The following is a 17634-nucleotide window of genomic DNA, read 5'->3' on the forward strand; positions in this document are numbered from 1 at the left end:
GACTGGAGAAGTGGAATGTTTTTTATATGCAAGCATAAGGAAGTGTTACTGCAAGCTATTAATCAGCCCAAGCCTCTGGTGCCTGCAATTAACACATCTCCTATACTGCGATATTCAAACCCCAGTCTCTGAGGTTCCTGAAATCTTTACACCCTGCTGAAGCAAGTATGAACCAAGTGCTAAATCAGCTGCAAAATCCCAAACTGGGATAAAGGAAAGGAGTTCTCCCATGCTGAGAGATGACCACCCACTCCAGAGCAACTCTACAAACAATAAAACAGATCTAGGCCATTAGAACCAAATCCAAGGCCCAGAGAAGTTTCAGACCAGACCACCAACACCAGCTTATAGAATTCTCACTTGCTAAATACAACATCCACAGTAACCAAGAGGGGCTACACCTCAAGGAAAGTTCATTTCTTCCATCGTTTTTGGTTTTTCCCCGTTGATCTGTAAACCGATATGATAAATGTCAGTATAAAAAAGTTTCTAAATAAATAAATAAAATCATAGGTCATTTTAAACTGCATCCAAGTCCCGAAATCTACATAAATGTAGTAGAAAACTTATTTTTTGATTATTTTGATGCAATTAAAATCACCAACATATGATCATCACGAAACATGAAACTCAGTACTGAAAACTTATCTGAGAAGGTACTTGTCGTGTCGATATTTCCAACAGTTCACAGTAAAACCTGCCATGAATTTGCAATCCACCACATAAATGAAGCCCGACACGGGACTGTGTTTCGGACATGCGTCCTTTTTCAAGGACTAAATAGTGCGTTTCATTTGATCCACAAGTCTGGTTTGTGAACGGCTTTCATCTGAATGCTTTCCTGTCACAACACTGAGAATACCCACAGCTCATAAACCTCTGCATTAACTGTAGGGCACATTATTTATAGACAGAAACAGTGAAAAACAAGCAGCAATATCTTAAAAATTGGCCACTGGGTATATTCTCCTTTATGCGATGAGGATGAAAGCTTTGAAAATGCAAGAGTGTTCCTATCCATCGGCTTCTGATAATCAGATGTACTAAGGGTGCAACCCCTTTTATGTATAATCATATCCAAAAAGGGCAATATCGAACTATGATGTTGAAAGGAAAATTCCAAATGAATATCCAAACTGTTCATCCACATCTCAAAATTGGATGATGCAATTTATTAATTTATATCTAGGTGAGTTCCTTATTTTGCATATATATATGGTCAAAACTAGCATGGTGTGGCTTATTAAGACCTCCAGAGATTTGTAAGAGGAAGTCCAACCTACGTTGAATTAGTTCCCTGAATTACAAAAAGGGAAATTAGGTAGCTGCAAACAAGTATTGTTTACTGTGTGTTAAAGAATGCAGTATTATCGCCCAGTTTTGTATTCAGCAAACAATTGCTGAATAAGCAAGCGCACAACTCACTTCCAGTCCAGATGACCATGCTGTTATTCTTTGAAAATAACTGACTGGACATACAGTGCTCATATGCAATCATCACCTCAGCTGGAATGGAATGAAGTTGTTTTTTCCCCTCCCTCTCACGTGTACACAGGAATACATTAATCAGGAAAATATGCCACAGCTATTTAGTGAAGGGGTCAAATACATCTGGATGGAATTCCAGCCTTATGGCAGTAACAATAGCAGGAAGTTAAGGTCCTTGAGCTGGCTGCTGCCAGCTAGGGTTTAGGAAGATCGTGAGATTGTTGAAAGCGCTCTGGCCTGCAGTCTGCTTTTTATTTTGATTTTTTTTTTGTGTGTGTTAGGAATGCTACAATTGTTTCAGATACAATGAAGGATCCTGAAGCACAAGACAAGGAGAGTTCAATCACAGGAACCCCCTTGGGTTTATGGAATGATTCCATTGCAATATTATTTGTCCAGTCACAGGATTAGTGGATTTTTTTTGGCAGATATTTATTTTCTGTCCTTAAATCCACAATCTGAGCCAAACTCAGTACCCCTTCAGCACAATTTAATGCAATTAAACCTAAAGTCACTTCTTAAATGCTCCTTAAGACAGCCAGTATTGCTCAGAATCAAACTGGATGGATCAAAGGTAATGATAATTAACCACATAGTACTGAAATAGCTTCTATAAGAACTAGATATGATCTTTTTCCTTTTTTTTTTTGACTAATGTAACACAGATCTTTGTAATGGCAGTCTATGGGAGAGGCTGCATAAAGGAGACAGACTTAACAAATACATTTTCATTACATCTCTTTTTGCCCATTTACTCTACAGGTAAATGCAGTGATTTAACTTTATCATTAGATATACTATAGAAAAGGGAAAGATAGTAAAGATCAACTGGATTGCACAAATGACCTTAGTATCAAAATAATGTTTGTGAGGGTTATTTTGTAATGTCACAAGTAACTTGCGTGGCAAATACAGAGAGAATGTGCATGCAATATTCAGAGAGAATATGCGTGCAATATTCAGAGAGAATATGCGTGCAATATTCAGAGAGAATATGTGTGCAATATTCAGAGAGAATATGCATGCACATTCACTTTGAAAATGTTCTACTGAAAGTACCTGCATAAGTTACAACTGCCATTTGGAGCACATCAATTTCCAGTGCACACACATACATCTTGAAAATTTAAAGTATGCATTTTGGTGAGAATGTTGCCATTGAGAATGCTTCCACACAGTCTTTAGTATGAATATGGCATAAACACATCCGTTTACCTGCACATCAGGTGGCATTTGTACAAAGCCACATTTCTGCCCATAAAACACTATTTTATGAGTGAAAATGCTTTTGAAAATGATCCCTGTATGTGGTTGTACTGTAAATTTGCATATATGGGATTCTACATAGAATATAGCATTATTTATTTACTTACTTACTTATGGTAACTTATAGCCTGCCCAATTGCAAACATCTGTTCTGGGCGGTTCACACTTTAACATACACAATATAAAACGTACATAAATAAAACATTAAAACAACTCAGTTAAAAGCTTCCTGCAACAAATATGCCTTAACTTGTTTTCGAAAAATTCCATAGTCCTGCAGCTGCCGTATTTCCACTGGGAAACTATTCCAAAGGGAAGGGTCAACCCAGGAAAAAGGCCTATTCCTGGTCTCTTGTTATCTAGCTGTTTTAACTCTGAGAACAGCTAATAAACATGCACCTTCCGACCGTAAGGCTCTCCCAAGAGTAAACCAAACTAACTCCCTCGAGTATATTAGAACCTCCTTAAACAAGACTTTAAAAATAAGCATCAACAGTTTAAATTTAATTCTCTGACAAATTGGGAACCAGTGAAAGATAACAAATACCGGGCTAAAGTGTTCCCTGAAGGCATTTTCGGGAGGAGCAAAGTGCTATCTCCGAATAGGCCATGTCTAAAGTTAGCCGGATATACCTATCCGGCTAACTTTAAGATAGCTGGGTATATTTAGCGGCGCAGCCATGCCACTTAATATCCCAGTTAAGTTACCTGGATAGGTGTATCCAGCTGACTAAACTAGCCGATCAGTGGCTGAATATATAGCCCCCAACATGCTTTGCAATAATGGTTTAGCATGTACGTTAAACCAGGATCAGAAATGTTATCCCATGCATGCCAAAATGAGTGTGTTCATATATGCAAAAGAAGGGATTTCACATGTAAATGAGAAATAGTGTGTTATATTTGCTAAAGCCAAAACTTTGACACCTGATTCAGACCAGATATAAACATTTTAGCATGCAAGCTATTAAACAGTAATCACTATCAGCATGCATTTTTGTGATTGAAAGTTAAAAGGGATGAAAACTACAATGTAGAAGGCACATGGAGGTCCATATTCAAAAGCATTTAGCGGGCTAACTCAGAAATTAGTTAACTAAATAAATATTTAGGGATTTATACAGCTAAATTGTAGCCGACTAATAAGATAACTGGCTAGAATTTAGCCAGCTAAGGCCTAGATTTATCAAATATAGAAAAAGGGCTTGATAAATTCTGGACTGTGATGATTTTATAAAAATTTTATAAAAATTTGAAAGAAAACAACTTAAAAAAGTCTTTTTGAATAAATTTGATTGAAGGTGAATGATAGAGAAGACCGGCTGGTTTCAGATGAAACACAGTGACAGGCTTGCTGACACCTTCATAGAGGCAATGTAAAAATTTGGTGCTAGTGTTCCCACCTGTTGTTTGTGATATTATTGCTTGGGTAACCCTGATGACTCTTTTGTTGATTGTTGTAGACTTCAATTACCCCAATATTGACTGGGTAAATGTAACATCAGGACTTACTAGAGACATAAAGTTTCTGGAAGTAATAAATGACTGCTTCATGGAGCAATTGGTTCAGAAACCAACAATAGAGGGTGCTATTTTAGATTTAATTCATAGTGGAATGCAGGAATGGTGAGAGAAGTAACGGTTGTGGGGCTACTTGGCAACAGTGATCATAATATGATCAAATTTAAACTAATAACTGGAAGGGGGACAATAAGTAAATCTGCAGCTCTAACACTAAACTTTCAAAAGGGAAACTTTGATAAAATGAGGAAAATAGTTAGAAAAAAACTGAAAGGTGCAGCTGCAAAGGTTAAAAGTGTTCAACAGGCATGGACATTGTTTAAAAATACAATCCTAAAGGCGCAGTGCATATGTATTCCACGCATTAAGAAAGGTGGAAGGAAGGCAAAACGATTACCGTCATGGTTAAAAGGTGAGGAGAAAGAGGCTATTTTCGCCAAAAAAACATCCTTCAAAAATTGGAAGAAGGATCCATCTGAAGAAAATATGATGAAACATAAGCATGGAAAGTTAAGTGTAAAACATTGATAAGACAGGCGAAGAGAAAATTTGAAATGAAGTTGGCCATAGAGGCAAAAATTCATAATAAAAACATTTTAAATATATCCAAAGCAAGAAACCTGTGAGGGAGTCGGTTGGACCATTAGATGACCGAGGGGTTAAAGGCGCTCTTAGGGAAGATAAGGCCATTGCAGAAAGACTAAATGAATTCTCTGCTTCCGTGTTTACTAATGAGGATGTTGGGGAGAAACCAGTTCCGGAGATGGTTTTCAAAGGTGATGACTCAGTCGAAATGAACAAAATCACTGTGAACCTGGAAGATGTAGTAGGCCAGATTGAAAAACTAAAGAGTAGCAAATCACCTGGACCAGATGGTATGCATCATAGGGTACTGAAGGAAATAAAAAATGAAATTTATGATCTATTAGTTAAAATTTGTAACCTATCATTAAAATCATCCATTGTTCCTGAAGACTGGAGGGTGGCCAATGTAACCCCAATATTTAAAAAAGGCTCCAGGAGCGATTCGGGTAAATATAGACCAGTGAGCCTGACTTCAGTGCCGGGAAAAGTAGTGGAAACTATTCTTAAGATCAAAATCGTAGAGCATATGGTTTAATGGAACACAGTCAACATGGATTTACCCAAGGGAAATCTTGCCTAACAAATCTGCGTCAGTTTTTTGAAGGGGTTAATAAACATGTGGATAAAGGTGAACTGGTAGATGTAGTGTATTTTGATTTTCAGAAGGCGTTTGACAAAGTGCCTTATGAGAGGCTTCTAAGAAAACTAAAAAGTCATGGGATAGGAGGCAATGTCCTTTCGTGGATTACAAACTGGTTAAAAGACAGGAAACAGAGAATAGGATTAAATGGTCAATTTTCTCAGTGGAAAAGGGTAAACAGTGGAGTGCCTCAGGGATCTGTACTTGGAGCGGTGCTTTTCAATATATATATAAATGATCTGGAAAGGAATACGACGAGTGAGGTTATCAAATTTGCGGATGATGCAAAATTATTCAGAGTAGTTAAATTACAAGCGGAGTGTGATACATTACAGGAGGACTTTGCAAGACTAGAAGATTGGGTATCCAAATGGCAGATGAAATTTAATGTGGATAAGTGCAAGGTGTTGCATATAGGGAAAAATAATCCTTGCTGTAGTTACACGATGTTAGGTTCCATATTAGGAGCTACCACCCAGGAAAAAGATTTAGGCATCATAGTGGATAATACTTTAAAATCATCAGCTCAGTGTGCTGCAGCACTCAAAAAAGCAAATAGAATGTTAGGAATTATTAGGAAGGAAATGGTTAATAAAACGGAAAATTTCATAATGCCTCTATATCGCTCCATCGTTAGACTGCACCTTGAATACTGTGTACAATTCTGGTTGCCGTATCTCAAAAAAGATATAGTTGTGATGGAGAAGGTACAGAGAAGGGCAACCAAAATGATAAAGGGGATGGAACAGCTCCCCTATGAGGAAAGGCTGAAGAGGTTAGCGCTGTTCAGCTTGGAGAAGAGACGTCTGAGGGGAGATATGATAGAGGTCTTTAAGATCATGAGAGGTCTTGAATGAGTAGATGTGAATCGGTTATTTACACTTTCGAATAATAGAAGGACCACGGGGCATTCCATGAAGTTAGCAAGTAGCACATTTAAGACTAATGGAGAAAATTCTTTTTTACTCAATGCACAATAAAACTCTGGAATTTGTTGCCAGAGGATGTGGTTAGTGCAGTTAGTGTAGCTGGGTTCAAAAAAGGTTTGGATAAGTTCTTGGAGGAGAAGTCCATTAACGGCTATTAATCAAGTTTACTTAGGGAATAGCCACTGCTGTTAATTGCATCAGTAGCATGGGATCTTCTTAGTGTTTGGGTAATTGCCAGGTTCTTGTGGCCTTGTTTGGCCTCTGTTGGAAACAGGATGCTGGGCTTGATGTACCCTTGGTCTGACCCAGCATGGCAATTTCTTATGTTCTTACTTTCTGAAAGAGTAAACAACTGATTAACATTTACTCGTACCTTTCCACTCATTATTTTTATAAACTGCTATCATATCTTCCCTCAGCTGTCTTTTTTCCAAGTGGAAAAGTCCTAACCTCTTTACCCTTTCCTCAAAAGGGAATCATTCCATCCCCTTTATCATTTTGGTCACCTTTCTCTTTACCTTCTCAAATTCTGCTATATCTTGTTTGAGATATGGTGATCAGAACTGTAGACAATACTCAAGATGAGGTCGCACCATTAAGCAATACAGAGGCATTATGATATTCTTTGTTTTATTTTCCATTACTTTCCTAATAATCCCTAGCATTCTGTTTGCTTTCTTGGCCCACTGCTGCACACTGAGCAGAAGTTTTCAATGTATTATTAACGATGATGCTTAGATCCTTTTCCTGAATGGTGACTACTGACTCCTAATGTGCAACCTTGCATTGTGTAGCTATAATTTGGGTTACTCTTCCCTAAGTGCATCACTTTGCTCTTGTCCACATTAAATTTCATTTGCCATTTGCATGCCATCTCCCAGTTTTGCAAGGTCCTCTTGCAATTTCTCACAATGCTCGTGATTTAACAGCTTTGAATAATTTTGTGTCATCTGCAAATTTGATCACCTCGCATGTTGTTCCCATTTTCAGGTCATTTGTAAAATATATTAAAAAGCAGTGGTCCCAAAACATATCCCTGGTACACTCCACTATTCACCTTTGTCCATTGGGAACATGTACCAGTTAACCCCACTCTCTGTTTTCTCTTTTATCTAGTTGACAATGCACAATAGGACACTTCCCTCTATTCCATGATATTTTAATTTCCTAAGACGTCACTCATGAGGGATTTTGTCATATGCTTTCTGGAAATCAGGTTCACTATATAAACTGGCTCACCTTTATCTACATGTTTATCCACATGTTTTTTAATGTCCTCAAAAAAATGTAACAAATTGGTGAGGCAAGACCTCCATTGGCTAAATCCATGTTGATTTTGTGCATTTAAACTATGACTATCTTTATGTTCAGCAATTTTGCTCTTTATGATAGTTTCTACCATTTTGCTTGGCATGAACGTCACACTCACTGGTCTTTAGTTTCCTGGATCACCTTTTGTTACCTTTTGAAAAAAATTGGTGTTACATTGAACACTCAGGTGAAATAACAACATGGGAAGACTTAACTCCAAGAGACCATCTTTGAGATGTGGTTCCTGGGGCTTTCATCTGAGACTATCAGCCTAGGGATTACAGGAGAAATGGTCATATGATGATGATACCCTTCTGAGTAAAGGCAGTCAGATTCCTCCCTGGGTCTCCCCCCTTCCATGCTCTCTTCTCTTATGTCATAAATTTCTGCAATCCAGGCTTGGATTTTCTTGTTAGTCATACTGACATCTGTCTTAAAGATCTAATACTGCGTAGTAGAATTAGGATAAGATGTCTGCTGGAAATTGCTAAATGTCAGCGAACCAGAGATGACATATAACTATTGCATGCTAGGGTTTAATTAAATATATATTTCTTTAGAGACTAAGATGGTAACTTTCAAACCGGTGCATGGGCACACATGTGTGCTCATGCATCAACCCCCACCCATGGATATAGCTATTTTATAACTTGCGCACGTGTATGTGCGCATGTTATTAGATAGCCTGGCCGTGTGCACATGTGCAAAAATTTTAAATGGGTTTGCACATCAGTGCACAAATCCCACTTCTAACACGTAAATTAGAGAATTTTAAAAGAGGCGCACACTGATGCCATTCCCAGTTTTACAAGTTCGGCTCCAGTTCACCCACTTAAGAGAGAGGTCCTGCAACTTCCCTGGTTTGATAGCCTTCACTCTCCTCACTTTACTCTATATTTACAAACACGTTGGTGGGATTCCCTCGGAGCACACGGATAGCCCCACTCTTTTTTGGGAAATGATGAAGGCTGTACTTAGGGGGATATTCTCAGTTATGTCTCTGCCCAAAAACGGAAATTGGATGGGGATATTTTGTCCTTAACTGATCGATAGAATGTATTGAAGAGGCAGCTCTTGGTTAATCCCTTGGAGCAAACGAAAACTAAAATCTTCTCCCTCCAGAAAACACTAAATGATGCTCTCCATAAGAGGGCAACCTCTTCCCTGTTGTCTCTTAGACATTGGCTGTTCCTTTATGGTAACAAGTCGGGGAAACTCCTCACCAATTTGGTATGAGGAGATCAAAAATCTGCTTTTGTTGCAGGGTTGCAATCCCCGAAGGGAAACCTGAAAACAACTAGCAAGGAAATTGGCAATCTCTTCTGTGAAGAAGATCCTTCTGTAGGAAGTCACTTTCTGTGTGGATTGGAGGTTCCATCTTTAACTTCTTCCCAATTGGCATATCTTAACACTCCCATTTCGAGTGCTGAAGTGCTTTCGGTTATTCAGACATCGCCTAATTTCAAAGCTCTAGGGCCTGATGGATTAACCAATCATTTCTACAAAGTGCATGCTATTTCAATACAAGATAGTTTGAGAAACATGTATGCCAAAATGATTCAAAAGGGCAAGATGCTGGATACCATGTGTATGCACATATAGTAGTTATTGATGTGAATCGGCCATATAGTAGTTAGTAGTGGTAGTTTAAAAATGCCCGCACCATTTTTAAAGATGGCGCCGGCCATCTACCATGTGACAGGGGCTGGCCAATGGCACGGATACCCTGTCACATGGTAAGGGCAAAGGGCCATCGGCACCATTTTTATTAGCGCAGCCGATGGCCCGAGAGCAGGAGATCATTCCCCGCGCCCCCACTGGACCACCAGGTAATTTTAAAATGTTTTGGGGGGGGGGGGGTCGGGAGGGTGGGGGAGGCTAAGGGGTCAGTTTTAAAGGGTCAGGGTGGGTTTTTTGTTTATCGGATCGGGCGCAGCTGATAAACAAAAAACCAATCGTGCCGGACGATAAAAATTATAAGATTTGAATCGGAACCGGACCCGAACCGATTCCGATTCACATCTCTAATAGTAGTACTACCCGAGCCAGGACGGGATCCGCAGACACCGTCTTACTACTGGCCCATCTCTTTACTAAACATAGATATTAAAATCTATGCAAAGATCACAGCTAATAGGCTGGCAAATATTTTAACTGGTCTTATATCACCTGCCCAAATGGGCTTCGTTAAAGGCCACCGTGCCAGTGTAAATTTACGCCAGCTCCATATACTACTGGATCTATGTCATAAAGGAGTCTTCAGGGACCCAGTATTGGTAGGTTTTGATGCAGAAAAAGCCTTTGATAGGGTCTCCTGGGACTTCTTATTTCAAGTACTCACTTTGTACGGCTTTTCTGGGGCTATTATGCAAGTGATTGGGGTACTTTATAGTAATCCCATGGCCAAGATACTGGTTAATGGTACATTATCTAACCAATTCCCACTACATCGTGGAATGCGGCAGGGTGCCCCCTCTCACTCCTGTTATTTATCTTATCCACGGAACCCCTATTAGCAAAATTACATGAAGGGTTGCAGACACATGTGACCCATCAGGGCATCCCTATCCCATTTGCCTTTTTATTTGTGGATGATATTCTTTTATTCATTCCATGAACTAGGGGGTTATTTCCCCTAGTCTTAGATCTTTAACAGGAATATGGGCTATCATCTAATTTTAAATTAAATCTTGAAAAATCAGTTATCCTGGATATTAGGGGCCATTTACATGAACACTGACAACCTCTTTCTCTCTGTTGGGAGACATCTTGCTTTAAGTATCTCGGGGTTTCGTTCATAGGGATCCAAAGGAATGATATTGTTCCAACATTCCCTTGATTATTAAAGAATTTGAAAAGTACACAATGAGATAGATGCATTTTCCATTATCCTTGATGGGTTGCATAGCCTTGCTTAAAATGTCCCTTCTTTCTAAACTCCTATATGCACTGCAAATGCTCCCCTTGGTGTAGTCTGGCAAAGACCTGCAGACTTTTCTATCTCTCTGTTCTAGGTTTGTATGGAGGGCTAGGAGGGCTAGAATTTCCATGCATAAACTAATGATGCCTTTACTCCCCTCAGTTAGCCCCGACCCTTAAAATCGCAATGATCTTCCTATTTTTCTTTATTTTTTAACTTACACTGCATCCATAAAGTTAAGCGGCAGGGGGCCTTGGCATGTGCTGGATTGCTTTACGCCGCACATCTCAGATTTTCGCCGCAGAACGCCCATGCCCTGCCCAGAATGTGCCTATGTCCCGCCCCTTTTTGAAAATTTCCAAGATGTGTGTGTTCCAGGAGGTATGCATGTTTCTCAGCAGCTTTTAAAAGCCCCTTGATGCGTAGAAGCCTGACATATTCAAGCATCCCTTAATTAATGTGCGCATCGGGCTTTTAAAATTCATCTTTAAAGTTTTACCTTCTATAGAAGTAATTTGTTTATTGGTTAAATTGTCCGGTAAAACATGTAGACAAAACGAAAGCTTATGCATAGGAATTAATTACAAAAATTAAGCATAAATTCTAGGAATCTAAGAAATATTGAGATATTTGGCTGCTAATTGGTTGAAAGCTTGTTATCAATGTTTCTGGATCATATTTAAAGTGTTAATTTCATCTGCGACACTCAGAGCTCTCCGGGTTTGGTCAATAAGTATAATAAATAATGCACATGAGGTGGAACATAGGCATTTTTATGTATACCTACAAATCAGACATACCCACTCCCTCCCTGCCCCTGACTTGGCACGCGAATTTCACTCGGAGGTGGGAGAGATTTTTGACTGGGTTGTCCTGACCAAACAATCCATCTCCTATTTTTTACCAAAAACTCGTGCGGACTTCGTCCACTATTGACATGGAAAGAGTAGCGACGGGATGGAGCCAAGAACTGGGACTTACCCTCCCGGCTGACTACTATCTTAAATCTCTCTCCCGCATAAGTCCCATTACCAAATAAAGAGGAAATTTATGTTTCAGGAACTATAATTGGCCTCAGCAGATTGTATGGTATTACACATTTTTCTTTAAATTTTTAACATAGACTTCAGTCCTCCAGGAAATCCCCTGAGAGTCTTTTCCTTGGGATTTCTCCACACTTATCAGCCATGTCCTCTCTCACTGCTCTTTCAAAACCCCTATAGACAGAAAATGAGCAGAAACGTGCACTCACATATGGTTTGGCTTCTTGAACTCATTCTTTTCCTTTAACATTAATTTATTTTATTCTGGAAATATTTGTTGATCACCATACCAGTAGAAATAAAACAATAAACAGTGGTGCACCATTTATCTGACAGTTATGTTCTCAGACTTAGGCTTCTAACATTATTGGCTAAAATCATTTAATCCTCCAAAGGCTTGCATAAAAATCCCTGTTGTTAAGGCTTTTTTGAATGCTTTTAACTCAACCAATGCCCAGAGCTTCTCTGTCAAAGTGTTTCATAAAATAGGTCCACACTAACAATTGCTCAATCTCAAATTTCTCCTAAAGTGCCTGATGTAAAGAAGAAAATCCTGAAGCCCTCAGTTCACTGAACATAAACATATTTGTGGAATATATAAGTAAAGATTTGAACCAAGTCATGGACATCTCTGAAGAATAAAGATTTTGTGGACTAAATCTCCTCCATACTGGTAAACGGCACCAGATCCACCAGTTTCCCACTAACTAGAGGCACACGACAAGGGTGTCCACTCTCCCCATTTCTTTTTCTCATATCACTGGAGCCCCTATTACAGAGGATCAGGGATATTGCCTGCATTCATGGCATCCCCTCCCAACTCACAAGCGAACCAGTACTGAAAGTGGTGGCCTTTGCAGATGACATTCTCACCCACATTAGCGACCCGGTGGACATCACTACCTCCACTACTGTAGGAGTTCACTGATTATGGGTCTCTGGCTGGACTAAAATTGAATCTAGATAAATCAGAAGTCTTACCCATGCATGACTCGGTGATCCAGGATTGTGGAACTCAGTTTTCGCTGCATTGGACGGCTGAGTTCTTCAGATATTTGGGTATCCAACTCCACAGAAACCCAGCCCAATTGAAGGCAGTTAATTACTGTCTCCTCTTTGAACACATGCAGGCTTGGAGAGATTTTCTCCGCTCCTTAACGGGAAGGATTGCTCTTTTCCAGATGATACTTTTGCTCAAATGGCTCTATTTCTTCCAGATCTTACTGACTTATCTTACCCAGAAGGAGGTCCTTAAGATAGAGAGGGAGTTGAGTATCTATATATGGAAGGGGAAAAGGCTGAGGATAGCTTTAACTATACTGAGAAGGAAGGACAGACAGGGAGGCCTGGGCCTCGCCAACATACGTTATTACAACATGGCCTGTAATCTCTGTCATCTGGTGGATTGGCTATTGGGGACCAGTTACTACACTCCCTTGTCCATGGAATGCAAGTTGGAGGCCCCCTGCGAGCTCAGGAACCTACTTCATGTTCCCAAAGGCCATCTCCCACTGCTAGCTAAGGAGAGTGTGATAGTACAACTGATATGGCGAACGTGGAAATGGTTTTGTGATAGATTCGGACTTAACTGGAGGGTTACCCCTTTTCTCCTGCTTCAGGGTAACAAGGTCTTCACACCGGGTACAGACAACCCTATATATAGAGTCTGGGCGGACAAGGGGATATGCCTCTTAGTGCATCTATTTGATGATGAGGGGCAGTTTCTCTCTTTTCAGCAGTTGAGCGATGCACACGAGGTGGAACATTTTTATGCATACCTACAAATCAGACATTATACCCACTCCCTTCCTGCCCCTGACTTGGCACGCAAATTTCACTCAGAGGTGGGAGAGATTTTTGACTGGGTTGACCCGACCAAACAATCCATATCCTATTTTTTACCAGAAACTCATGCTGACTTCGCCCACTATCGACATGGAAAGGGTAGCGATGGGATGGAGCCAAGAACTGGAACTTACCCTCCCAGCTGACTACTATCTTAAATCTCTCTCCCGCATAAGTCCCATTACCATGAATATAGGACTACATGAGATGCAATATAAGTTACTCATGGGCACATATGTCTCCCATGTGCCGGGCCGCCCAAATGCGCATCTCCTCCAATGGGCAGTGTCTTCGCTGAAGGGATGCCCTGGGTACCCTAGGCCACTTGTTCTGGGCATGTCCCCTTATCTAAGTGTTCTGGCAGCAAGTTCACCTTTTTATTCAAGAAGTTACGAAGGTCCAAATTCCATTTGTCATTCAACACCTACTCTTTGAAGATTTAAAGAGTCTCTCATTTCCCAATGCCCACCTTAGGTCATGGGTTCGCAAAACTCTACTGCTGGTTAAGCGAGTTATCCTTAAGAATTGGCTAGCCTCAGAAGCACCCTCATGGCGCAATTGAAAGTTGCTCTCCTAGAATAATGTACCATGGAATTCTACATTGAAAAGGTAGATCTCACGTTCAAACGTAAAGTCTTTTTGGTTACCTGGCAAGCGTATTTACATACCTTACCCCACAAAACCCGCAGTTTTAACATGAACCCTCAGACCTGATGCGATGTACATCTATAGTCACATGCATACTTGGGTTGGCAGACTCCTCCATACATCCACACCCTGCAATCTATAGTCATGTCTACCTGTGCTGGAGGGGGAGAGGGTACGGGGTGGAGGGCAGTTGGGGAAGTAGAGGGTTGGGGAGTTGGAGGGAGGGAGACCTGTTTAGCTGTTTAGTTGTACTGTGTTGATTCTGTACTTGGAGGGTGAGGGTGTGAAGAAACAATGCCCTCCTATCATCCCGATCTGTTTGTACCGCTTAATTAATGTGAAAATCAATAAAACAGTTGAAACATAAAAGATTTTGTGGACTAACGTTAAAATTTTGTATATGATTCTCTGCTGGTTTGAAAGCCACTGTAAGCAGTTCTGGTGCCACCGGGTGGGCAAACTGTGCAATTGCACAGGGTGGCATACCCAGTGGGGCGGCATCAGGAGCAGGGTGAGGAGGTCCGTGGTGCCACCGGTGGACCTGATCCCACCAGCGGCGGAAGAAGAGCATCCGTGGTGCCACTGGTGGATCTGATCCCACTGGCAGCGGAAGAAGAGGAGGCCCATGATACCACTGGTGCACCTGATCCTACCAGCGGCAGAAGAAAGAGATCCGTGCTGCCAAGAAAAAGCAGCGCGACCCCGTCAGCACAGTAATTGTTCACTCAGGGCAGCAAAAAAGCTAGCACTGCCCTGAGTGTAAGTTGGCCAGAAATTGAGTAATAAGGTGATATTTTAGGATTCCTGTTAAGACTTGAGCAATAGCGTTTTGTAACATTTCTAAAGGTCTGATTGTTCAGACAGTAAAACCTAATAAAAGAGAATTACAATAGTCTAGTCCTGCAAATACTAACATTTGCAAAATTAACCTAAAATTCTCAGAATCCAGGTATAGATTAAGTCTTCTCAATCCTAAAGGCTGGATTTTAAAACCCCGGCAAACGTAAATCCTGGGGTTTACGTGCGTGGCCGGGCCTTACCCGTGCTGGGCTCATTTTCAAATGGGCCCGGCCACGCGCGTAAACCCCAGGACACGTGTAAGTGCCGGGGCCTTAAAAGGGGGCAGACCGGGGGGCGGGGCTAGAGGTGCCCGGTATAGCGGCCATTTGCCACTGTGCTGGGGGATTGTGCACCCGCAGGGTGCCGGCGCACGCAACTTGCTCCTGCTCCTTTGCAGGAGCAAAATGTGAGTTTAAAAAATGGGGGGGGGGGGGGTATGTTAGGGATATGGAGAGGGGAAGATAGGGGAAAGGGAAGGGAGGTTAGGGTAGGGGGTTGGGAAGTTCCCTCCCAGTCCGCTCCTTAATTGGAGCGGTCTGGAAGGGAACTGGGGAAGGCCCTGATGCGTTGCTGTGCAAATTTGCCAAATTATACTGCCCCCTTGTGTGCGCCGACCCAGAATTTTATAACACGCATGCGCCAGTGTGCACGTATTATAAAATCACTCGTCCATGTGTGAGCGCCGGGTAGCACGCACACATGGAAGCGCACGCATATTTTTTAAAAATCTAACCTTATGCTTATAAGAGCCATTCTAATCATAATATCCTGTCCTGAGGTCCAGTAGGTCTTCCATGTTTCTCCTCAGCATTGACAAGCCTTACTTTAGTTCAATTTTGTAGTTAGGAGCTGGAGCCAGGACAAAAAAAGAGTTCTGATCATGCTCAGTTTAGCATGCTCACACTATCTAGCTTTCCCAACACAATGTAACATTTTCAGGTTCACATGCTGTGGACATGCTATTGGGAAAATGTTTTATCACATGTATGCTTAAATTTACTGCACTGCACAGAATTATAGAAAGAGAATAGATGCAAGCTGTTCCATCTACCTGGTCTTTACTTTCTGTTCTGAGAACCAAGTACCCCAAGGTTCTGACTCCCCTTGTCATTCAGGATGAGAATCCATTTGCTAGGACTGTCTTTCAGTATGTTTTGCACACAAATCCCTTTTTCAGGCAGCATTCTGCAATTTAGGATTTTGCCATTATTTGGTTGTAAAGTGACATTTCACTGTAAGTCAGTAGCAGTAGTCAGAAAGATGTCACATGCAAATCTCCTAACTTGAAACTGACTCATCTCTACAATAGTCACATGAAATTAAGAGTACTCAAAAATCTTTCAACATTCAGTTCCAACAAAATGCTTGTTTATTCATAGAAATGTATATAAAAACAATCCTATCTAGACAATAAATGCTCTCTAGCACAATCATTCATCCATACCTCAATCATTCAGTCACATACATAAAAACATTTTATCATAATGTGATACACCATCCCCAAGTGATAATTTCAATTATGCTGGAAATACACAATATCTCATGCAATCTAATGCAATCTAAACTTGAATGTATATATATATATTTATTTTTTTTTAGAACCCCGCCAACATCTTAGGCTCTTCAAAATCTTGTCTTCTCGTATTCCAACAATGAACGCTTTTACATTCCGATCGTCACATCAATAAAGATGGCACCATCCACTGGACCTGTCCGACAAGGACTCCTTGTTTCACCCGTATCATCCGGGCTTCATCAGGGAAACTCACGCCAACTATTTGTTTCTAATCCATTCTATATAAGACAAAAAACCATCAATGAGGATGCTAAATCCACAATTCTAACCCATAAAAACTGAACCACTCACTCCAAGAAAATAGTAAAAACAAAAGTAATACTACCTTCCCACGTCATACTTTTTCACCGCTTGAAACATACAACCACCATTTTTGAATAAATAATCTTTAATCCGTTCAATTTTCAAATTACTGGAAAAGATAGCTTCACATCCAATACATTATTTCGCTAATCCCGGTAGCCAACACTGCAACCAAAGAATAACAGATAAATACAATGTAACAGCAGCTTGGTCTGACCCAGTATGGCATGTTCTTATGTTCTTAATTTTTTGATTCATGAACATACAGTTCCAATCAAGAAAGTTTGAATAGCATTTTTGTGATCTCTTTTCACTACAAAATACCAACTGTACAAAAACAGTCTTGTTACATTTACCTTTAATGCATGATTCAGCAAGCACAGAAAACCTGCATCACTAATAAATATTTTTGTATCTTAAAAAAAAAATCTGAAGACAAAAAGCCAAGGGAGAAACATAAGGGTTTTCTGTTTTGCTCCACAGGAAACTTTCCAATGCAGTACAGCTCTGCTTTCCTTCGAATATGACTCAAGCTTCACAGCTGATACATACTATCTTGGAATGATGCACATTCCATTTCCTGTAGGTCACTTCCTTTCCATGAATTCTTAGAGGGAACAAACATTGCACAAATCAAAGTGAACAAAAGGGACTCATGTAAAGAAAAAAATCAACATGCTTTTGATTACTGACAAAAAAGGGAACAAATGTAACAATAT

At 40.4% G+C, this 17634-nt stretch overlaps 1 long non-coding RNA gene across 1 annotated transcript; it reads right to left on the reverse strand.

Annotated features, from left to right (window-relative positions):
* Positions 1 to 16390: 16390 nt before the first annotated feature.
* LOC115086188 lies at positions 16391 to 17421 on the reverse strand. The gene is made up of 3 exons (XR_003855135.1): positions 17272 to 17421; positions 16938 to 17080; positions 16391 to 16830 (listed from the first exon to the last, which is right to left on the reverse strand). It is a non-coding gene; the product is annotated as an uncharacterized LOC115086188 (long non-coding RNA).
* Between the last annotated feature and the right edge of the window lie 213 nt (positions 17422 to 17634).

This window comes from Rhinatrema bivittatum, chromosome 2 (assembly GCF_901001135.1).
Source record: "Rhinatrema bivittatum chromosome 2, aRhiBiv1.1, whole genome shotgun sequence".
NCBI lineage: Eukaryota > Metazoa > Chordata > Amphibia > Gymnophiona > Rhinatrematidae > Rhinatrema > Rhinatrema bivittatum.